Genomic DNA, 24,465 nt, shown 5'->3' on the forward strand with positions numbered 1-24,465 from the left:
CGTGGTCTAGGCTAAGTCTCGGGAGGTGGTGAGCTTGTAAGGGTTTCACAATCGGCGCACACAGGGAAAGGGACAAGGAACACACTTGGGTATAAAAATACTTCTTTACTTATGGCCAAATAACACAGTGAAAAATAACTACTGACAGGTAATACGATCACCCAACACTAATAGATACATTTACACAATCACTGGAGTAGAGCCCAATACATATCAAACCCCTAAAAAGGAAGGTACGAATTAGTATAGACACTACAGGTCCACAGAGATTCAATCCTAACTTCCGAAGTCCACCCCTAAGATGTATGGGGCCATATGCCCAAAAGTTCAGCAAAGTTCCATACAGTTTTGTGAAGCTGGAAACTGGAAAAAATGAAGGTTTGGTCTCTGGGGTCCAGTGAACAGTTCCAAGTTAAGCAACCTAACAAACGTGTCCCCAACTTTCAGAGTGCTTGTGTGAACAAGTAATGGCAAAGTCAAAGTAATACAAAAGTTGATAAAAGTTACCAAAACGAGGAGATGCGGGTGCAGGTAAGTATTGCTACAACTCAACCCCCCAAACCCCACTGCCGGTACTCCGATTCTTCATGGGACTTGGCAGGCCAAGGTCACTTTTCCCGTCGTCAGCCTCAGCCCTTGATCCCCAGGGATTGCAGTTTCGAGCACTGCTCCAGTTGGCGACTAATGCTAGTGCAAGGTCTACCAGTTGAGAAATACAAAAGATCTCGATGCAGGTCCCCTCTCAGCCAGGAGTGGACGCAGGTAAGCAGTTTCGAACCATGGCCACCGATGCATGGCGACACAAAGGAATTCACTTGCTGCAGTCAGACTTTGCCTCCTTATTTCGGGTCCCCTTGATGCTAGGACCATAAAGTTTCACAGAGGAAGCCTTATTGGGCAAGCTGAAGATCCCACAAGTTCCAGGCTTCAACGTGGAACAGCGACTTCTGCACTACGGTAGCCCAGACTCGGAGCTGGGCAGTCCAGGGGCACTTCTGAAGGCTCTTCTTTGAGTTGATGTCGAGAATGGATGTTCCCTGCACTCCAAGGGTCCCAGCTCCCTCGCACGACTGCTGAAGATCACCTCCAAGACCGGGCTCTTCCAGGACAGCAGCAGATGTTGGTCGCCAGACCTCCTTCCAATGGGTCTCCAGCTCCAGTTTTGCTGCTGGACAGGAGTCTTGGCTCCTTAGTTTTTTCCAGGATCTCTCCAGAGTGTGTGCAGGGGTCCTATTCTTATCCTAAATGCCAGTTAAGAACTGAAACTCCCACTAGCTAAGGACAGTCTCTCCTCTCCTCGGTGGCCAGCCATCCTTCAGCTTGGTGGGCTGTTACCCGAGTTCCGGTCCTTAGCGCAGTTCAACCTTTCAGAAGATAACATGCGCATAATTCAGGTGGCACATAAGCCTTCTACGAGGGCTCAGTACAAGAGCAAATGATTTTGTCATTGGTGTCTGGCTTAACAGCTTGACCCCTGACAGGCTTCTATTGAATGTGTCTTGTCTTTTATATCAGACCTTGCAGCCTCTGGCATCCATGTCTTATCATGCAGGATCTAGCTATCAGTCATTGCGGCTTATCTGGCTACAGACAGTTGCTCCTTTTCACTAGCAAACCCAGTTATCAAGAGACATTTTGCAGGTCGTCTTAATCTTTTTCCTCCGGTTAGGCTTTCTCATCCGAAATGTGATCTGAATGTGGTCCTCACCGCTTTGTGTCATATGCCTTTTGAACCTATGGCCACTACTGAGCTTAATTACCTTTCTTGGAAAGTGGCCTTCTTGATTGCAGGAACATCTGCAAGAAGAATAAGTGAGCTTCAAGCTCTCTGTCGTACAGCCGTTCCTAACTTTCCACAAGGATGAGGTGGTGCCTCGCACTCATTCTTCTTTCCTTCCCAAAGTTGTCTCTGAGTTCCACTTGAATCAGTCAATGTCCTTAACGGTTTTCTTTCCGAACCCGGTCTCCAATGCCGAGAGGGTTTCACACAACCTGGAAGTCGGGCGAGCTCTGAAGTTTTACCATTATAGAACAAGCGAACCTAGAAGTTCTTCACAACTGTTACGTTTGGTGACTCAAAAGCGAAACCTGCCTCGAAGGCATCCATCTCTCGTTGGATAGCTTCATGCATCTCCGAGGCCTACAAAATTCAGGGCCTTCTGCCCCCAAAGGGTATTCATTCGCATTTGGTCCGTGGCAAAGCGGCTGCTGTTGCCTTCCAAAGTATGTCCATTGGGAGTCCATAGCCAAGGCTGCTATGTGGGCTTCCTTCCCCTTTGGCTTTTTGCAGACATTGTCTTGACCTGGGCTCCCGGGCTGATGCCCAGTTCGGCCAGACAGTTCTTAAGACATTGTTCCAATAAGGAAAATTTCCATCCTCCAGTTTTTCCTTTGGTCAGTGCTTGGGAATCCCCCACAAGTATGGAGAAGAGGGGATGGGACATAGGAGTATGACAAAGTTACTCAACATAGTGACTACCTTACTCCTAGTCCCCTTTCCTTCATATGCCCGCCCGCTGTCCCCTCTAATAAGTAGCCTCTATTTTGATAAATGGTCCTTGACCTGGTGGTAGAAAAGGGCTGAAGGGCGATGCGTGTGGCGGAGCTCAGGAAGGCGGTGCTGCGGTCACGTGCAGTGGCCCTGCGTAAAAATGAAAGCGGGACAAAAAAAGTTAATTTGTTGATGCTTAAAGTGCTCCGGTCCCGTCCCGATGAACGGAATGTCCCACAAGTATGGAGGAAAGGGGACTGTGGACTTAGGAGTAAGGTAGTCACTACAGTGAGTAACTTTGTCAATACAGTGTGTTCTACAAGAGTACTTCACCAACCACAACCATTTAAACCAAAAATCAACAATCCATGAACTCTGTCCATGAATCCTTTCCCTTCATCAGGAGCGATTCTTCGTTTCAGCTTGTCTGCCTCTATATTATTTTTGATCATTCGATTTATGAAAATTGAAGAGTATTTCAAATGGATTGTGTCCTCCCACGTATTCCTTATCTTGTGATATTCGTATTCGCTAGCTTTGGGATTTTTTTTTTTAGGCAGAGGGCGCTGTGCACGAGGTCGTGGCGTCGATGTCCCTCGACGGGCTCCGTACCGTGTCGACGTCACCATTAGTCTAAATAGCTTGTGCCCCGCCTGTTGGCTTCAGTTCTGTTTTTCTGATTGCTTTGCTCTCGAACATCGCGCTTTGAAATTTTCTTCAGAAAAGGTGTCTTCATCTACCCCTTCTACACCCAAGACGGGTTTAAAAAAAATGTATCGACTGTGGTTCGAAGATGTCGATAACGGATCCTCACCACGTTTGTCTTTGGTGCCTGGGTTCAGATCATCGAACCAGCGATTGTGGCTCCTGTCAGTCGATGATGGAGAAGGCCCTTCATGAGAGGAAAGGTAAACTGGCGCTGGGGCGGGATGCTTCTAAGGCCTCATCTAAAAGACATACAAAATTGTCCGATTCGAAAGCGTCACAAAAACACTCTAAGAGATCCCGTCCTCGTAGTAGTAGATCAAGGTGTTCATCTTCCTCTTCGAAAAGAGTTAAAAGGAGACATAGATCTCCCTCGTCATCATCTGATACATCTACCGAATTGGTACGATGCCCGACTAAGTCGGATTCCCCAAGAAAATGGGAAGATTTTAGAAAAAAGATGATGGAGGTCTTTGAGAATGCAGACTCCACCCACTCAAAGAAGCCTCAAAAGAGCCAGACCCTGTCGCTCCATTGGACGATGCAGGGAAGTCGGGAACTACTGCGGTAAAACCCAGTAGTATAGGTGAAACTCGTAAGACTCGACGTCAAGTCGCCGAGGAATCTTCGAGAGTAGAGTGCTTCCCAGACACTGCATAAAAAGTAGTCGTCGAAAACATCTGCGACTTCGTCGACGCCATCAGCGCCGACGGCTTCGACATCAAAGCCTAAAGTGTCTTCGACGCCTTTGTCGAAGACTCCATCTGTGTCGTCGAAAATTCCTTCGATGGCATCGAAGGATCCTTCCATTTCCTCGACGAAAACCCATGAATAAGACAGGAGATTCACTCCATTACCAAAATCAGACTTTTTAAAGTCTATAGGCCTCATTACACGGATGGCGGTGAACCATGGCGCTATTAGCGCCATGGTTCATGCCGGTAAAATACCGGCACCGCCTTGGTGGAAAGGGGAATTACCGCCCTATTCCAAGGTTGGTGGGGCAGTAATTCCCCCCTCCACAATTGCCCTTCCCCATTCCCATTTTTGCCCCATAAATTCCCCAACCCGCAAAGGGACCTCGTAGTAAGGCGGTAAGGATTTACCGGTACCGGTAAAATACCGGTACCGGTAAATCCTTACCGCCATCCGTGTAATGAGGCCCTATGTCTTCGATATTTGAAGAAAGTGGTTCTGAAAATGAGGCGGTTTCTCCTTTTGGAGTGCAATATGGCACTAGACAGGTTCCAGAGGAACTAATAGATCCAGAATCAAAAATGAGAGACCTGTGTGAGATTCTTCACTCTGCTAGTGGCATCAATACGTCACCTGAGCTAGAGTTTGCGAGACCTGACCCTGCAGAACATGCAGATTCAGAGTACACAGAGTTTAATGAATAGAGTAGTAGAATATATGGGTTGGGGAAGAGCCTTACCCACCTTTTGATCAGGATGACATGACGGACATTCTAGATCGGGCCCCCAAAAGGATCCAGTTCTCCCCTTCCATAGCACACTTCAGAGAACAGTAGAAAAGAACTGGGAAGCTCCTGACAACATTGCTGTAGTGAACAGTAATTTTCCTAGGAAGTATAGACTTCAACTACTGATCCTGAGTATTTGAACATGCATCCCACTCCAGAAAGTCTGGTTATTCAGGCTGCAACTACCTCAAGACAGACTGCATATCCAACTATCCCTCCAGATAGAGAGCATAAGAAGGTAGATGCTTGGGCCCGTAAAGTTTTTACTTCGGGTAGTATGGCTTTAAAGTCAACTAATGTCACCTGTACCCTGGCCAGGTTCACACATACCTTGTGGGACTGTATTTCGGCGGTGGCTGAACATATTCCGGAAGGCGAGGTAAGGAAAGTCTTCCTGAATATTGTCAAAGACGGAAAGGAGGCAATGGGGGAATGTCTCCAGTCTGGACTGGACACTGCTGAAAGTATCAGCAGGTCCATGGCTACAACCACAGTGCTATGCAGATTTGCGTGGTTCAAAAAGTCAGGGTTTGCTCTAGCTGTGCAGGCCAGACGTCTCAACATGCCTTTTGATGGCTTGAGGTTGTTTGGTAGTAAGGCTGATGAAAGCCTAGAAAGACTATAGACCTCAAAAGCGGCAGCTAAATATCTTCGTGCCTCCATGCGACAGCCTCAGAAACCCTATTCGGGCTCATCCTCCTGGAGGGGTCGTCCTTTTCAGTACTACTCCTCTTTTGGTAGAGGAAGAGGACCGGCCTTTCAAAGAGGCAAAAAAAGAGGTGGTGGACGAGGAAAGACTGCAAAGTAATCCTCAGGAACGGCATCTTTATCCTCAGCCGCTCCTGCAGCCGCCTCCAAATCACTCTGAGGCCTTGTCACACAAAGCCCCAGTGGGAGGCAGAATCTCTCAGCATCTGAAAGATTGGCGGGGCATTACTTCAGATGCTTGGGCACTGGAAACAGTAGCTCAACGTTACTGCCTTCCCTTCCTAAAAAGGCCTCGGGACCATCCACCGGGAGCCAACTCTGCAGAAATTCCAGACCCGCTCCTGTTGCAGGAAATTTTAACCCTGCTAGAGAAAGGTGCAATAGAACATGTACCTGTAGCACAGAGGACAAGGGTTAGTACTCCCCTTACTTTCTCATCCCAAAGAAGGACAGAGGATTGAGACCCATCTTGGACTTAAGAAACTTGAACAAGTTCCTCAGGAAGGACAAGTTCAAGATGGTAACCCTTTCTCAGATCCTTCAGGCTCTCCAACTCCAAGACTGGTTGGTATGATTGGACCTTCAGGATGCTTACTTTCATGTGCCAATCCATCACAGGCACAGAAAGTACCTGAGGTTCGCAGTTGGCGGTTCTCACGATCAGTTTCGAGTTCTGCCATTCGGGCTGACCTCAGCCCCAAGGGTTTTCACCAAGCTGATGGCGGTGGTGGCAGCGAGTCTCAGGAGAGGGGGGATTCACGTCTACCCCTACCTGGATGATTGGTTGATCAGAGCACATTCTCCAGAACAAGCTCAAAGACATCTGTTGATCACCTGTCACTTCCTTCACAAACTGGGCTTCTCCCTCAATTTCAGGAAGTCCCACATGATACCATCCCAAAAACTACAGTTTACTGTAACAGTTTTGGACACTTCCTCGGGCAAAGCCTCGCCTCCCGAGATGAGAGCTCTCCACATTCTGCAGATGGTAACAAAATTCCAGAATGCCTAGCATCTTTCGACTTTCTGAGGTTGCTCGGCCTCATGGCATCCTGCATCTTTCTAGTGCCAGAGGCCAGATTGAGAATGAGATCCCTTCAGTGGGCCCTCAGAACTCAATGGTCCCAGTTCTCGGAGAGTATGACGGATCTTCTGCAAGTCCCTAGCGCAGTTACTCAGGATCTACTATGGTGGGCTTGCAACAACAACATCCTCAAGGGAGAATCTTTTTGGCAACTATGGCCGGAGATGACTATAGTAACGGACACCTCACTCATGGGGTGGAGAACCCACACCAACGATCTGACAATCAGCGGTCGTTGGTCTCCATCGGAGTCCAAACTACACATCAACCTATTGGAGCCGATAGCAATCAGACTAGCGCTGAAAGCGTTCCTTCCCTCTGTACAGGGAAAGAATGTCCTGATAATGACGGGCAACACAGTGGCCATGTACACCTCAACAAGAGGAAGCGTATGGTCACTACCACTGTGCAGAAGGGAATGCAGCTCTGGTTCTGGGCAATACGAGAAGGAATCTATCGGCAGTTCACCTAGCCGGAGAGCAGAACACGGCGGCAGACGCTCTGAGCAGGCAGAGCACAGTCTCCCACGAGTGGGAGCTAGCTCAGGAAGTCCTTCTGGAGATCTTTGCCCTTTGGGAACCCCACAAGTGGATCTGTTCGCGACCACGGTAAACCGCAAGTGTGAACAGTACTGCTCAAGGAAATTTCCTCCGAGATGTGCTTTAGGAGACGCGTTCGTGGTGGACTGGAAGTTTCCTCTGCTGTACGCGTTTCCTCCAGTCCCCGTGATTCCTCAAGTAATCAGGAGGTTGAGAAAGTTCAGGAAAACCATGATCCTAATTGCCCCGGATTGGGCCTGGAGGGCGTTGTATCCGGACCTTCTGGACATGTCCATCTGCCCTCCAATGCGTCTTCCGCAAAGAGAGGATCTTCTCTCGCAAGAGGGAGGTTGCGCTCTCCATCCAGAGGTCAAGACACTAAACCTTCACGCATGGTTTCTGAGAGGTTCAAATACAAGGATTGGGATCTTCCAGATGACATAATGGAGATTTTGCTTTCGGCCAGAAGGCCAGCAACAAAATCCTTGTACCGGTGTCATTGGAACAAATTCAGTAACTGGTGAAAACATGAGGATGTGGACCCTTTTCAATGTGGCACCGCAATGGCGCTCTTTCCTATTGCATTTAGCCAATCTGGGGCTCCAGATCGGAACAATCAAAGGACATCTTGCTGCGCTGTCCATTTTCAAGCGCTCATCGGAAGATGTTTCCTACTCCAAAATTCAATTAATCATTCAATTCCTGAAAGGGCTTACTAATGTATACCCTCCAGTACCGTTTCATGTCCAAACTTGGGATTTAAATCTAGTACTTAAGCTTCTAACTTGTATACCATTTGACCCTCTGCACTCCTGTCCCTTGAGGCTTCTAACACTTAAGACTGTCCTTCTTGTAGTCTTAACATCAGCCCGCGGATTAGTGAACTACAGGCTCTCTCATGTAAACCCCCATATACTACTTTTTACAAGGGCAAGGTAGTTCTTAAAGTTAAACCATCTTTCTTACCAAAGGTAGTTTCTGACTTCCATTTGTCACAAAAAATAATATTACCAACATTCTATCCTCTTCCTCATTTGGGCAAAGAGGAGGAGAGACTGCATAGACTGGACCCCAAAAGGGCCCTCAGTTTTTACATTTCAAGAATGTCAGTTACGCCAAGATGACCAACATTTTGTAGGTTATACAGGTCATAAATTGGGATTAGCAGTGACAAGACTCCCGCTGGATCATTCTGGCTATAATTGAGTGCTACAGATTAGTGGGAAAAGACCCACCGGATGGGCTACGAGCCCATTCCACAAGGGGAATGGCTACTTCTGCGGCTTTGAAAATGGGAGTCCCTGCAGCAGATATTTGTTCAGCTGCAACATGGGCATCAATGCATACCTTCATCAAGCATTATTGCTTAGATGCCTCCTCCTCCAAATGAGGGTTTATTTGCCAAGGCGGTACTTCATTCCGTCCATGAGAACAATAACTAATACTCCCACCTCCAAATTTACCACTGCTATGGGAGTCTATCACAAGATGAGGACTACGTGGGAGGACAAAATCCATTCGAAAGAATAAGTTACTTATCAACTGTAACGTTCTTTCGACTGGATGTTCCTCCCGTGTATTCTCATCGACCCTACCATTCTACCCCGCAGTATAGTTTGCGTTTCTTACACTTTCCTCTCACGAAGAGTCTTCTCAATCACAGGGCACGCCTGGGTATTCCTCGACTATTTCCTCGAAAAAACAGAACTGAAGCCAACGGGCGCGGCGCAAACTATTTATACTGAATGTGACGTCGACACGGTACAGAGCCCGTCGAGGGACATGAACGCCACGACCTCGTGCACAGTGCCCTCTGCCGAAATTTTTTTTGTGAAGCTGGCGAATACTAATCTCACAAGATGACGAATACGTGGGAGGAACATCCAGTCGAAAGAACGTTACAGTTGGTAAGTAACTTGTTCATCTATCAATAGCTTCATTTATGCAGTCTTTCTTGTTGATTATATTTTTATCTGTCATGACTTTTTAGCTGGTATTCACCTGGTGCCTTACTGTCCCAGCCAAGGATGTGTCCTGTTCTCCAAAAGCTTCAGTGTTTTTACTTCTTCCTCCAAAAGACATATTTTACGTAATGATATAAATCATTAAATGTGTGTGTATATATATTTCTGAGGCTTGTGGAATCTGCTTAGATCACATGCTATGCATAGGCCGACATCTAGTGGAAGCTGCAGAGTATTACAGTTGTTGTTTTCGAAGCTCAAAAAGGGATGTCGACAGGGTGTGCCAGTAATACTATCCCTAGTGTGACATCCACTGTACTCATGGTATTCATGTACTCATGGTACAGTACTCATGGTATTTCGCGCCTTGAAACACTTGTGTATAGGCGCGTTATAAATGCCATATCATATATATCATGGTCCTTCATGCGTCTAGGTCCTTCAGATTGTTTTTTTTCTGCCATTATGACGGACACTAATCAGAGTTCATATTGGCTAACGCCATTTGCTTATGAAAAATGAAGACTAGTTAGTCTTTCTGTCCTTTTCCAAACCGACTTCGACTACTTCATGGACGTGGTGGAAAGGACGACCGTCGAACAAAACCCCAGTAGGGAAAGTGGGGAGTGGTCATTGTAGAATGGATTTTCCCCTCCTTTCCCTTTCTCACCTGGCTGCCATTCCCCATAAACATGGAGAACACTCCATTCAGGTTTAGCCCCACTGGCAATAAAAAATTCCTGTGGATAGACGAGCATTGGGTGTGTAATTTGTGTCTAGTGCGCGATCACGATGAGCGGCATTGTCGAGCCTGCAAGCTCTTCACACCAAAAACTCTTTGAGACCAAAGAACTGAATGCTGGGCCCATCACGCCATGCAGGCCCAGGCCATTATGGACGTGGAGGGAGCCTCCAGTGATGGCAGCGTTGTGGTCTTTACAGACAGCGAAGGCACTGTTCCCAAGTGCAGGCCCCCAACCCCAAGAGACAGGCCGGCGACTCTTTTATGGGAACGACACCTGGCACCCTCTGCATTAAGCACATAGCCCGTGGCAAAGAATCAACATCGTCGACCAAACGCCCACACATGATGTAAAGGGGGAGGTCTACAGAATCCCTGCCCCCTGAGCACTCGAGGTCCCGATCGCCTCATGACAGGCCCCATAAATCTAAGGACAAACAAGACGCTGTGCCTAAAACACTGACCGAACGCAGAAACGTCGGGAGACGAGGTTGCGGTCCGCCCCACCGCAGAAAGTCGACATCCCACGTCGAAAACAGCTGTAAGCTCTAAAAACACTAGTTTGCCCCACCTAGTGAAAAAGCATGTCCCTGAGAGCCTGCTGAAGTCCAAACACTCTTAAGAAAAACTCCTCCAAGAGCCCCAATCATAAGGAGAAGGCTAATAAGGACAAGTCTACCTCTACTCACAGGGAGACGCACTCTGTTCCCCAGGAAGAAGGTTTCTTGGCAGAAGCCTTATGGAACAAAGGCCAGCTCCAGACTCCAGCTCAGTCTACACCCCAGGGCCAGCCTACGCCCTTAGGACAGAACACTGTTCCTCAGTTTCCTGGTGTCATTCCAAGCTCAGACACATGGACTGCTGAAGACGTAGACAGGGTCATGACTAGGATGACCTTTTATGGGCAATTTCTTCAGGAAAAAAAACACGGGCATACCAGAACTTCCAGACCACACGTCCAACAGCTGACGTTTCCACCTCCCAGCCCCCAGCTAGGAAGACTCGACTTGATACTCTTTCTATTTCAAGTCCAGTCCAATGAGTCCAGAGTAATCTGTAAGATGCTTACACAGACACTGATGACAGTGAAACCTATCAAGAGACAGATTATTATTATTATGAGGATGAGGAGTTGTATAACCTAGCCTCACCAAGGGCCGATTTGCCAGTTGACAATCAGCCTCTCCATACTATGTTAATTAAGGTAGATGAACACTTTGGAATACAAACCCAAGAGACTCAGCTAGATAAAGACTTTGTGGTAGATATATTGGGGGACAAGAAGGCCGCCACCCAATTCACCTCTATTCTACAATCCATCCAAAGAAGGATTTCAGGTTGAAAATCTTTTCTAAACAGCGCAGTCTGACCCACTCTACATCAGGGGCCAGCTTAAGCCAGCTTAAGCCAGATTCGCTCGTGGTTACCACAACCCGTAAAAGGACAGGAGCACTCAGTTAAGGAGAGCAAAAAAATGACACCATGGGGAGAAAGGTAGCCACTTTAGCAGATTTCCAAACAAGGTTCGCCAATAATTCAACGCTGTTGGCAATCTATAATTGCCATAAATGGGACGAGATAACTACTCCAATAGCTTAGGCTCCCGAGCCTCTAAAGTCACAACTGGCCCTGGTAGTAGCGGATGGCAATGCAACATCCAGCTGCATTCTGAAAAAAAAACTATATGCCGCAGACAATGCGGGCAGGATTATTGCCGAACGGACCCTCAATCGCCACACATGGCTACGCCAGTCTGGCTTCAAATTTGAGACCCAAGCTACACTCATTAATATACCGGTGGAACCTAACATCCTATTCGGGAAAGCTGTGTAAAGTCCGCCAAGGAGGAATATGAGACCCTAAAATCTCTACGCCAGCTGACGAAAAAACCATCAGGCCAGAGAGGAGGAATCAATTTTCGTCGGTTTCGTGGGCAAAACTCTCAAAGAGGCTCTGGTTACGGACATGTTCAGGGCTCTTCCTGGGGTAACAACCAGGCCCAAGCCTCGCAAGGATTCCAAAGGGGCCAGCGTCGATGTGGCCGGGGGAGGTCCTCCACATCTAGAGGTGGAGGTACACCTCCTAAACAATGATAGCCCGCTACAGGTTCCCTCCATGCCTCTCCAGTAGGAGGGCGCATTTCACACTTCACCCACGCACGGGCCGAGAATCACCACAAACAAGTGGGTGCTATCAACCGTGGCTGGAGGTTATTGTGTGGATCTCATTCAAAAACAATCAAACCAACCCCCACGTCAAAGAAGATCAACGAAGGAAGAACTCATCCTTCTCGAGGAGATCACTGCACAACTACTGAAGGACACCATAGAGATCATACCAGCGAAGGAGGTAAACAAGGGTTTTTATTCAACCTACTTTCTTATGCCAAAGAAAGATCTATCTATCTATGCACCCAGTGTTATACTAACGTCCTGCAAACACTTATGTAAAGCCACAAAAATTCTGCATGACAACGCTACAAGAGGTCATCCCCCTGCTAAAGCGGGGAGACTACATGGCAACACTGTATATGAAAGATGCTTTTTTCATATTTCAATGTTCCCAGTGCACAGAAAACTCTTGCATTCCAAGATAGCAAACCAGCACTACCAATTCAAGATGCTACTCTTAGGAATAGTGTCTGATCCAAAGGTATTCGCCAAGGTACTAGGCAATTCCAGTGTATCACTACCTGGACGACTGGCTGATCACATGGGAATCACCCCATTTTTGCAAACAAAACATGCAAAGAACCATAAACCTTCTCTTTCAATTGGGCTTCTCAGTAAACGAGAAAAAGTCAAGCCTTGTGCCAAACGCAACAAAACAGTTCCTAGGAGTTGTATTAAACACAGAAGCAGGGTTAGTCGTCCTATCCATGGACAGAGTTCAAAACATGTTACGACAAATACCTCATTATCAAGCTGGTCGCCAGATATGCGTACTCCAAGCAATGCGTTTACTAGGCATAATGGCGTTGTGCATATACCTGATCCCACACGCATGTCTGCGCATGCAGGAGTGGTTGGAGAAACAATGGTCTCAAGCAAGCGGTCAGTGGAATGATCTAGGGGTTGTTTCGCCAACACTATTACAAAACCTACGCTGGTGGACAAAGGAGCTGTTAAAGGGAAAACCCTTACACGAACCGGCAGCGCAAGCGATCGTTACAACAGACGCATCACTCTCCGGGTGGGAAGCACATTACCTTCACCACACAGCGCATGGTCTGTGGACTCACAGCACAAAACCACATCAACCTTCTGGAACTCCTAGCAGTATTCAAAGCACTTCAAGCGGTTGTATTGATTATTGTGTATACTTTTTCATTGTTTTAATCGAATTTACTACTAATGGTGATGACAAATTGGAATTTTCTTTTTACTTTTGTAAAGTTTTTGGATTCTCTTTTTCTTTTGTTGTTTTGTAATTGTTTGAATAAACCAAACACCAATAATAAAAAAAAATGACAAACCAGTCAGTTCAACGTATAGCACCACTGCAATGTTTTATATCAACGAGCAGGGGGGCACACACTCCAAATCTGTCCAAGCTGGCACTGAAAGTATGGAGATGGGCACTCAAACGGGGGATGTTCCTATCCTCCCAACATGTTCCAGGGGTACCCAACACTCTAGTAGACTCTCTGAACAGAGATCCCCTACCAGAGGAACACGAGTGGCAACTAGAAGCAAGTTTCATAGACCACATCTTCTCACAGTGGGGTTACCCCACTCTAGACTTTTTTGCTACAGGAGAAAAAAAGCAATGCCCAGACTTGGTGTCCAGGTTTCTGCAACCACACTCTAAGTGGAACGCCCTATGGATCTGGTCAGGGAAATTTGCTTACGCTTTTCCCCCAACTCCTTTAATGAGCAGGACCGTGAACAAGATTCACAGAGAACAGATGATGCTCATCCTAGTTGCTCCTATGTGGACAAGACAGCCATGGTATCCACATCTGCACAAACTGGCGATGTACGATCCCAACGCCTGTGCCAAACCAGTCTATTCACCCAACATGGGGGAATAACAGTGAATCCTCAACCACACTCTATGAACTTGGCAGCATGGCTCCTGAGATAATAGAGTTTGGACATCTTAACCTACTACAACGGTGTATAGATATCCTCAAGGAGGCACGTAAACCAAACGCCAAACACTGTTATTTCGACAAGTGGAGGAGATTTGTAATCTGGTGCTAGTCTAAACAAACCCTGTAGAATGTTCTTCATCTCAAATTCTAAATTATATGCTCCACTTATTAGACTCCGGGTTAGTATTCAACTCCATAAAGGTCCACCTGACGGCTTTATCGGCTTACACCACCTCTCAAAGTGAGGTATTGTGGTGGAAAAAGTCCAGTCATTAAAGCATTCATGGAGGGAGTAAAGAGAGTCCACCCTCCAATCTCAAACCCACCGCCAGGCTGTGATCTTAATGTAGTACTCTCAAAGCTCATTGGGCCCCAATTCGAGCCTATGCATAAGTCAAGTCTTAAACACTTGACATACAAAACTTCCTTCTTGGTGGCCATTACTTCCATAAGAAGAGTTACTGAATTGCTTGCATTGTCAGTGCAGGACCCTTTCTTTGTCATACACAAAGACAAATTGGTTTTACGTACACATCCTAGGTTCTCTCCTAAATTCATTTCCAAATTCCATGTGAACCAATCCATTGAGCTGCCGGCCTTCTTCCAGAATGCAACTAGCTAAGCTGAGCTAAAACTCCACCCACTAGATGTAACGAGGGCGGTCCTTTGGTACGTAAACAATACCAGACCGCTTGGGAAAACAGAAAAACTGTTTCTCTGTAGCACCAGGCAGAGAAGGAGACCGCATTTCCAAAAATGCCATCTCCAGATGGATAGTCTGATGGATACAACTGTGCTATTCATTATCAAACAAGACACTGCCTTTCACACCAAGAGCTCACTCCACAAGGAGCACAATGTCCCATTCTCCAGCATGGGGTCTGGCATGGATTCACATGCTCATGAATATTCCCCGTCGTCAGGCTGGGAATCCTCGGTAAAGAAAAAACCAGTATCAGTTTCGTTTCTGATCTCTTTCGTAGTAATAACCAATCACTGGTCTCTGCGTCATACTGACCACAGCCAATGACTGCCCTCTACCTAAGCACCGCCTCTGGCAGCCATCTTCAGATTTTTACCGCACGTTCATGTGTTGGGATCCTCGTGCTATTGCTCACGAGCGTTAGTGCTATTTTTTTTCACGTTTTTTCTCAAAAACTTCGTTTTTTCGGTCAAAAGAGCCTCAAGCTCCACCGACTCACCATCCGATCAACGGGGACCCGTGTCGGATTCGTCTGCGCCCCTCAAGGGTGAAGATTTCGTCGAGCTACGCTTTTGGAGGACTCCAGAAGTTTCTCAGGCCCGGTCATGGCCCAGGAGAAGGGAAGCTCGACGCCCGGAAAGCTGTTCAGGGTCTGCCCTGGATGCCAGCTGCAGAACGTCTTCAAGGAGGACGAACACTCTTTTTGTCTTTACTGCCTACATGAGGACAAGACGCACGTGGAGAAGGACTGTGCGTTTTGCGGCAACATGTCGGAGCGGACCATGAAGGACCGCCATCAACGTCTCGCCAACTGGCTGGAAGGGAAGAGCCCGTCCGGCGAGAAGAAGAGGAAGAAATCCGAGCGGTCTTCTAAGACCTTTGAGGACGCCCCGGCGACGGGGGTCCAACATAAGGCCAAGCACCGCGAGTCCGCTGGCACCGGGAGCGCCGAACGGTCGGGCTCTACGGGCGCCAGGCTGGGCGCACCCTGCCCGGCACCATCAACCACGAGCCAACACTCTGGGTCGGGTAAGAGGAAGGCCGAGCACCCGGCGAGGCTCCTAGAGAGGCCCCGGTCGAGCTCGAAGGCGGAGGGGGAGCGAGGCAGTGTCCCCCCCCTCAAGGATAAGGCGGTGAGCGCACCTAAGGTGGTGAAGGCCTTAATCCATCCGGCCAGGCCCTCTATCGAAACTGTCGCGGCGGCCCTGGCTCAGCCTGTGGAGGCTACACCAGTGGTGGCGACCTCGGGGCTCAGAGTCTCCCTGCCACCTCGGAGGGTGTCCTCTTTTGTGCCCATCGATAGGACCCCCGTGAAATCCCCCGTGGGGAAGAAAAAGGGGGGGCAGGGCGTCGTAGATTCGGCCTCAACCTCGGAGGAGGAGCTGGTCGAGGTCTTAAGCCACAGCCTCGGCGTGGAAGAAGACCGGCCCGTCGGGATGGATCCCGACGCAGGTGACGACGACATCTTCGAGGGTACCGACGGGGCCCCTGATCGCCCGTCGGATTCCCCTCTGCCAGCGCCGCGAGACAACTCGGCGGCCATTTTGTTGGCTATACAGTCCTTATGCTCAGAGAGAAGGACGAGACTATCGTTGCCGACGGAACCTCTCCCGTCGGGGGACCCAGAACCGGGACCTTCTGGTGTTCCTCCTACCAAGAAAAGAAGGACCCACCCTCCGCCTCCTTTTCAGCCGTCGCCCCCCCTTCCAGCCCTCCTCCCCGTCCACCCGAGGGGATGATACGGGGACTGACACGGCAGCGACGGGTACGGACGACGAGGTATACGACGAGGATGTACCGTCGTCGCCTCCCACCAGGGCTTCTCCGCCCGACGAGATTGGATCGTTCCACTCCATGATCACCAGGGCATCCGAGCTTTTCCAACTCTGCCCTGAGGAGAAGAAGAAGGAAGGTTTCCTTTATCAGCGGCGCGAGGCCAAGAGGAAGACGGTCCTCGCAGTGCCTCTATTGGACGACATTTGGGATGAGGGCCTCATCCTCCTCAAGAACCCTTCCACGACGCCAGCTAGAAGAGACCGGTACGAGAAAAAGTACCGGGTCCCGGACACGGCCCCCCTGTGCCTCCGGGCGCAGCCTACCCCGGACTCCGTCGTCTCCGCGGCGGCCAGGAAAAAAGCGGGGGGGGGTGCGGCCTCCACATCGACTTCCCCACCGGACGGCGAGGGAAAGAAATTGGACGCTATGGGACGCAGAGTCATCTCGTCTGCAGCGACGACGATTAAAGCGGCCAACGCCTTGGCTATCGTGGCCCGCTACGACAGGGAGCTCTGGTACAAACTGGCTCCCCTGCTGGACTTCTTGCCGGACGACAAGAGGGCAGAGGCCCTGGAGATCCTGCAGGAAGGTGAGGTGGCTTCGGACCACGCCATTACCGTTGCGACGGACATCGCCGACACTGGGTTCCGCCAGTTGGGCAACGGCGTTTGCCTTAGGCGGCGTGGATGGCTCAAGGCTACGGACTTCCGTCAAGACGTTCAGACCAGAGTCCTGGACATGCCCTTCGATGGGAACAACCTGTTTGGGAAAACAGTGGACGATTCCCTTCAGGCCATTAAAGCGGACACCGAGACGGCCCGGGCCCTTGGAGTTCTGCAACAACGACGGACGCCCTTTCGGAGCAGCGGAGGCAAGGGCGCCTCCAAAGGTTCTGGCGGCGGTTTCTCCACCTACCGTCAAGCGGCCCGCTCGTCGTCTCAGGAGGCCTACAGAGGACGAGGCAAGTCTGGCGGACCCCGCCGTCGTCGCCAAGGAGGTCAAGGCGGCAAAGCCTCGTCGAAGCAGGATTGAACCGGCCGTGGGGTCGGGCCCCCAACGAAGCACCCCGGTGGGAGGCCGGCTGGCGAGCTTCATCAGCGTGTGGGAGTCCATCTCCACCGACCGTTGGGTGCTGGACGCCTTGGCCCGGGGCCACGCGCTCGAGTTTCAAAGAAGGTGCCCGCGCCTCCCCCCTGTGGCCAGTAAAGAGCTTCACGTCCCTCAACTTCTCCTGGAGGTAAAGGCGATGCTCAGGAAGGGCGCCATCGAACTCGTCCCAAAGAGGCTTCGGGGCTCTGGAGTTTACTCGAGATACTTCCTCGTGAAGAAGAAGACGGGGGGATGGCGCCCCATCCTGGACCTGTGACGTCTGAACAAGTTCATCAAGGCGCAAAAGTTCCGGATGGTCACCCTCCAGCACGTCCTGGGTCAGCTGGAGGAAGGAGACTTCCTGTCGTCGTTGGATTTGGAGGATGCCTACTTCCATATTCCCATCCTAAAGGGGCACCGAAAATTCCTCAGGTTTGTGGTCCAAGGGCGTCATTACCAGTTCAAAGCCCTCCCCTTCGGACTACGGTCGGCACCCAGGGTGTTCACCAAGTGCCTCGCACCGGTGGCGGCGCAGCTGCGCCGCGAAGGGATCCACGTCTACCCCTACCTGGACGACTGGCTCATCCGAGCCAAGACGAGGGAGCTCGCCGTGGTTCACACGGCAAGGACCGTCCAACTTCTCACGGACTTGGGATTCTCCGTGAACTACGCCAAATCCCAGCTGGTACCCGCGCAAGACGCTCTGTTTCTGGGAGCGAGGCTCAACACAATGTCCCTTCTGGCCTCCCCGTCGGAGGAGAGGACCAGGACCATCCTGGGCAAGGTGCAGCGGATGTTGGTGGCCGACGCGGCCAAGGTGAGGTCCATCAAGTCCCTCCTCGGAATGATGTCTTCCTGCATCTACCTCATTCCCATGTGCAGGCTCCGGATGCGCCCGTTGCAGGAGTTCCTGGACGCGCGCTGGATCCAAACGACGGGCAGCATCGAGGAAAGGATCACACTCGACGAGAGTTTCCGACGAGCGATCCGGTGGTGGGGCACCCGCGCGCATCTGACGGCGGGCATGGACTTCCAGACCCCAGCCCACCAGGAGACAGTGACCACGGATGCCTCCCTGGAAGGGTGGGGAGCGCACACCGAAAATCTGCACGCAAGAGGCCTTTGGCTCCCGACGGAGAAATCCCTACATATCAACGTCCTGGAGCTCCGTGCAGTGTTTTGGGCCCTCAGGTCCTTCCTTCCGTCCCTCAAGGGCAAGGTGGTGAGGATCTTCACCGACAACACCACCACCATGTTTTACATCAGGAAACAGGGCGGAACCAGGTCCCCAGCACTGTCCAAGGAGGCGCAGGACCTGTGGCATTGGGCCGTCGCCCAAAGGATATTTCTGGTGCCGTTTCATCTGGCAGGGATAAAAAACACCATCGCCGACTCGCTCAGCAGGGAGCTGCGCTCGTGCCATGAGTGGGAGCTACGGCAGGATCTAGTGGATCGCCTCTTACGACGGTGGGGCACACCCCAGATCGACCTGTTCGCGACGGCGACGAACTCCAAGTGCCTGAGGTTCGCCAGCAGGTTTCCCCAGGCGAGGAGCATGGGTGATGCTTTCTCGTTCCCCTGGGAGGGCCTGTTCCTCTACGCGTTCCCTCCTTTGCCGCTGCTAATCCGGCTCGTCAACCAGCTCAAGAGGTCACGGTGCAGGATGATCCTCGTCGCACCTGCGTGGCCGAGGCAGATATGGTTCCCGGACCTTCTGGACTTGTCAGCGTTCCCGCCAATCAAGCTGCCGGTGGACGCGGATCTACTCTCCAGGGAAGGAGGCGCCATCCTCCACCACGACCCGAAATCGCTGAACTTGCAGGCCTGGCTCCTGCAGCGCTAGAGTTTGGAGGATACGACATACCGGCCGACTGCAGAGAGGTTCTTGCAAAGGCCAGGGCGTCCTCGACTCTTAAATGCTACGGACACAAATGGAAGAGGTTCTTTGTCTGGTGCCACGCACAGAAGATTAACCCTCTACGGATTACGGCTCCCCAAGTACTGCCGTACCTGCTGACGCTGGCCAAAGCTGGACTCTCACACGCGTCCATCAAGATTCATCTTGCTGCGATCTCCCGATACACCAGAACCACGGGCCGGACGTCCTTGTGGTCTCATCGTCTGGTGAAAGAGTTCATGAAGGGACTGTTCAGATCGTTCCCGCCGGTGAAGGCTCCGGCCCCGGCGTGGGAGCTCAAAGTGGTGCTGACCAAGCTCATGGGACCTCCGTTCGAGCCTTTGCACTCGGCCCCGTTGAAGTTTCTGTCGTGGAAAACAGCGTTTCTTGTGGCCATCAACTCGGCACGACGGGTGGGAGAGATCCAGGCCCTTTCCTGCAAGGCCCCGTACTTGACTTTTCACGACACGAGGGTAGTGCTCAGGACGCACCCCTCCTTCATGCCCAAGGTACCGTCGGACTTCCATCTCAACGAACCCTTGGTGTGGCCTGTGTTCTTCCCGTCGCCTTCGTCGCCGGCTGAGAGTACTTTGCACTCGCTGGATGTGGCTAGAGCGCACGAAGTGTTTTCGGAAGACGTCACAACTCTTTGTGAACTTTGGACCTGTCAATCAGGGGAAGGCTCTCTCGAAGGCTTCCATTTCCAGATGGTTCTCCGGCTGTATCATGTACTGTCACCGGTTGGCAAACCGACCGCTGCCTGGCCGTCCGAGAGCCCACTCCACCAGAGCGATCGCAGCTACCACGGCGTTCCTATCTGGTGTGCCCCTGCTGGACATATGCAGGGCTGCTACGTGGAGGTCGACGCACACCTTCACGAAATTCTACTGCGTCGACCGGGATTCCAGGGAGGAGTCCAGAGTCGGCCAAGCAGTGCTGCGCAACCTGTTCGCCTGAGGTGAGCCTGGTGAGGAGGTAAGGTGCTTAATGTTGAGTTTGATGTAATGCTTAATGTTGAGCCTTTGCCACCTCCCGTGGTTGTGCATGTGTGTACTGCTATGTATTCTTTATTCATGAGCATGTGAATCCATGCCAGACCCCATGCTGGAGAAGGAACAAGTTACTTACCTGTAACTGTTGTTCTCCAGCATGGGTCTGGCATGGAGTCACATGCGAACCCTCCCGCCTACCCCTCTGCGGCTCTTCACTTGGTCATACTGCCACTTCACGTGCTTCCAAATCTGAAGATGGCTGCCAGAGGCGGTGCTTAGGTAGAGGGCAGTCATTGGCTGTGGTCAGTATGACGCAGAGACCAGTGATTGGTTATTACTACGAAAGACAGATCAGAAACGAAACTGATACTGGTTTTTTCTTTACCGAGGATTCCCAGCCTGACGACGGGGAATATTCATGAGCATGTGAATCCATGCCAGACCCATGCTGGAGAACAACAGTTACAGGTAAGTAACTTGTTCCTTAGACACCATTTGCAAAGCCGCTACATGGAGCGCAGTACACACTTTACTCAGCACTACTGCATTGACACTCATTCCAAAACGGATACACAGGTGGGACAAGCGATTCTAAAATATCTATTTGCCACTGGAATTTCTCAGAACTCACCACCTTCTCCTAACACTGCTCGCTCATTTATGCATAGCATGTGATCTAAGCAGATCCACAAGCCTCGGAAGGGATACATTACTCGTATTTCTGATGCTTGTATCTGCTTAGATTCACATGCGCCAACCCTTCCTCCCCTGAGAGAAGGTGCATAGATGATATATAAGCTTCTCTGATATTTATATGCTTGGATACACCTGTACTCGCGCTACACTTCATGCTACCTCATGTCAGAAACTAAAGAATTTGAGGGACCTCGACGCTTGAAGGACCATGGGTACAGTGGACATCACACTAGGGATAGTATTACTGGTCCCTCAGTTTTTTCCCGCCATTATAGACGGACGCTATTTCGCTGAGTTCTCCTTCGGCTGATCGCCATTGACTTTTACAAGTTTGAGAGAGTTTTTTCTAATATCCTTTATAATATATATCACTGACTTTGAGATTTCCGATAGTGGTGAAGAAAAACAACCGCCGAAGACCCTTGCTGGTGGATTCCTTCAGCCTTGGAAGGCCGATTCAGGCTTCGGCCCTCACAGTAGGGAGAGGGGGGCAGAGGACATTTAATAATGTATTTGCCCACTTTTATTCATTACACTCACCTAGCAGCTGTTTCATTCTGTTGTGGATAGGACCCCTTTTAAATTGTGCCCCAAGTGCAATAAAAAGTTTCTGTGGGTCGACAGACATTCAGTGTGCAACTTTTGTCTACTGTGGGACCACGTCGAAGGTACCTGTTGAACTTGTAGACTCTACAAAGTCAAGACATTGAAGGACCGCTTAACTAAACGCTGGGCCCACTACGCCATGCAGGTCGAGGTCACCATGGACGTGGAGGGGACCTTCAGCGACGGCAGCAACGCTGCGGTATCAGATGGCGAACGGGACGCGGAAACTCCAGTTTCCCAAGTGCAAGCCCCCAACCCCATCAGACAGGCCGGCGACCTTGTTACGGGGACGACACCCAGTGGCACTAGCGCACTCACTTGCCCCTCCACTGAACACACAACCCACGGTTGAGATTTGACACGTGTTGGACAGAGGCCCACGCACGCCGCCTAGGGAGAGGTCCGTAGATGCACTGTGCTCTGGGCACTCGAGTTCCCGGTCGCCACAGGACAGGCCCCGACTGTTGTAAGGCAGAACAGACGTCATGGGAAAATTCCTTCCTGAACGCCCCTCTCATTGAAGAGACTGCAGATCTATCCGTAGCCGAAATTCGACGTTCATTGTCAAACGGTTAAAACACATACACAGGAGGGACTAGCCCATCTGGTAAAAAAAAAAAGCACACCCCAGAAGCCCTAGTAAAGGCTAGGGAGTCAAAGAAGAGTTCTTCAAAGACCCCTCCCCATGAAGATGGGTACAAAATGAATAAGTCCCCTCACAAGAGTAGGGACCCACAAGAAAGGGATTCCCTATCTTCAGCCCTAAAGAAGGCTCCTCCTTCTACTGTAGTACTACCTACCCCTGAAGACCAGGGACTCCCTTCTCACCCCCTATCCATTCCTAGCTCTTCTCAGTGGTCAGCTGAGGATATTGATAGTCATGAGGAGGATGACCTTCATGGCTAGTTTTTATGACGCGGACCCTGCCTATTTCACATGTTTACAGTCCACCCCTCCCACAACAGCGGTCTCTGGTTCTCAGATCCCAGCTCACCCTCCTTCAAAGAAATCTCGCCTGAGAACCTAGAGCAAGACCCCACAGTCACTGACCTTTGTATCGGAGGAGGAGGAGGAGGAGGAGGAGGAGGAGGAGGAGAAGGAGGAGAAGGAGGAGGAGGAGGAGGAGAGTTGGGTAAATACAAGCCTTATTAGTACAGGATTCTTTCTTTGTCATACACAAGGATAAACTGGTTTTACTAACTTATCCTAGGTTCTCCCCCAAATTCATTTCAAAATTTCAAGTTAACCAGTCTATTGAGCTTCCGGCTTTCTTCCAGAACCACCAAAGCTCAGCTGTGGTAAAACTCCACACACCAGATGTAAGGGAGGGCAGTTCTTTACCAATTAAACAAGACCAGACAGCTAAGAAAAACAGACCAACTGTTTGTCTCCATAGCCCCAGGCAGAGAAGGGGATCGCATTTCCAAGAATGTCATCTCCAGATGGATAGTCGGGTGCATACGACTGTGCTATTCCCTGTCAGACAAGACACTGCCTTTCATTCCAAGTGCTCACTCCACAAGGAATACGGGTGCTACTTTGGCTTTCATTGCAAATGTCCCCTAGACAGCATTTGCAAAGCGGCTACATGGAGCTCAGTACACACTTTCGCTCGGCACTACTGCATTGACACTTATTCCAAGACAGATACACAGGTGGGACAAGCGGTTCTAAGACATCCGTTCGCACATGAACCTTCTCAAAACCCACCTCCTTCACCTAACACTGCTCGCTAATCTATGCACAGTATGTGATCTAAGCAGATTCCACAAGCCTCAGAAGGGATACATTACTCACCGTAATCGTATTTCTGATGCTTGTATCTGCTTAGATTCACATGCGCCCACTCTTCCTCCCCTCTGAGAGAAGCCACATGGATGCTTATGAGATTGTCTGATACATATCTGCTTGGATACATCTGTACTCGTGCTACACTTCATGCTACCTCATGCCAGAAAAATAACATTAGAATGGCATGTGTCCTCCCATGTACTCCTCATCTTAGATATTCGTATCTTCAGCTTTGCTGCTTCGGAACAAATGTTCTCCACACCAGGGGGCGCTGTGCTCGAGGCAGTGGCTTCAGTGCCCCTCGAGGGCTGCCGTCGAGTGTCGATGTCATCCGCAGTATAAAAGGCTTGAGCCGCGCCCATTGGCCTCTGTTCTGTTTTTCCGACAGCTTTTGCTTTGTGTCACGAAACCGGCGCTTCATTTCTTCAAACTGTCTTCCTCATCAAATCCTTCCACGCCAAAGACTGGCTTTAAAAAGTGTCAGAAATGCGGGAAGATGAGTCCATCACAGACCCCCCCCCATCTAAATTGACTCTGGTGCTTGGGCCCAGACCATCGGGTCGAATAATACGGTTCCTGTCAGGCAATAACCAACAAAGCTCTTAAGGAGAGAAGGGGTTGCAAGATTCACATACACCCTGTGGGATTCTATGACGGCACCGACTGGACACATTCCTGTGGGCGAGGAAAGGGAAGGTTTCCTCGCAATTGTGAGAGATGGAAAAGAGGCTATGGTGGAATGCCTCTAATCAGGAGTGGACACTGCTGACCGCATCAGCAGGTCCATGGTGTCTAGCACAGTGCTACGCAGATTTGCGTGGCTGAGAAAGTCAGGCATTCCACCAGATGTGCAGGCCAGGCTGCTCGATATGCCAATTGACGGCTTGAGCTTGTTTGGCAGCAAGGCGGACAAAAGTTTAGAAAAACTGCAGACCTCAAAAGCAGCAGCTAAGTCACTTAGCGCCTCTATTAGACAACCTCAACAACACTCCTACTCAGGCTCATCTTCCTGGAGGAGTCGTCCTTTTCGACTCTACTCCTCATTTGGGAGAGGGAAGGGACAGGCCAGTCAAAAAGGACAGCAAAGAAAATGTCCCCATGGT

At 50.3% G+C, this 24,465-nt stretch overlaps 1 protein-coding gene across 1 annotated transcript in view; it reads left to right on the forward strand.

Annotated features, from left to right (window-relative positions):
* LOC138580803 (TBC1 domain family member 10B-like) overlaps window positions 1–24,465 on the forward strand; it is a 977,369-nt gene that overhangs the window by 212,976 nt on the left and 739,928 nt on the right. The gene's annotated exons all lie outside the window — the stretch shown is intronic.

Source organism: Ambystoma mexicanum, chromosome 3p (assembly GCF_040938575.1).
Source record: "Ambystoma mexicanum isolate Mex_15411 chromosome 3p, UKY_AmexF1_1, whole genome shotgun sequence".
NCBI classification, from domain to species: domain Eukaryota; kingdom Metazoa; phylum Chordata; class Amphibia; order Caudata; family Ambystomatidae; genus Ambystoma; species Ambystoma mexicanum.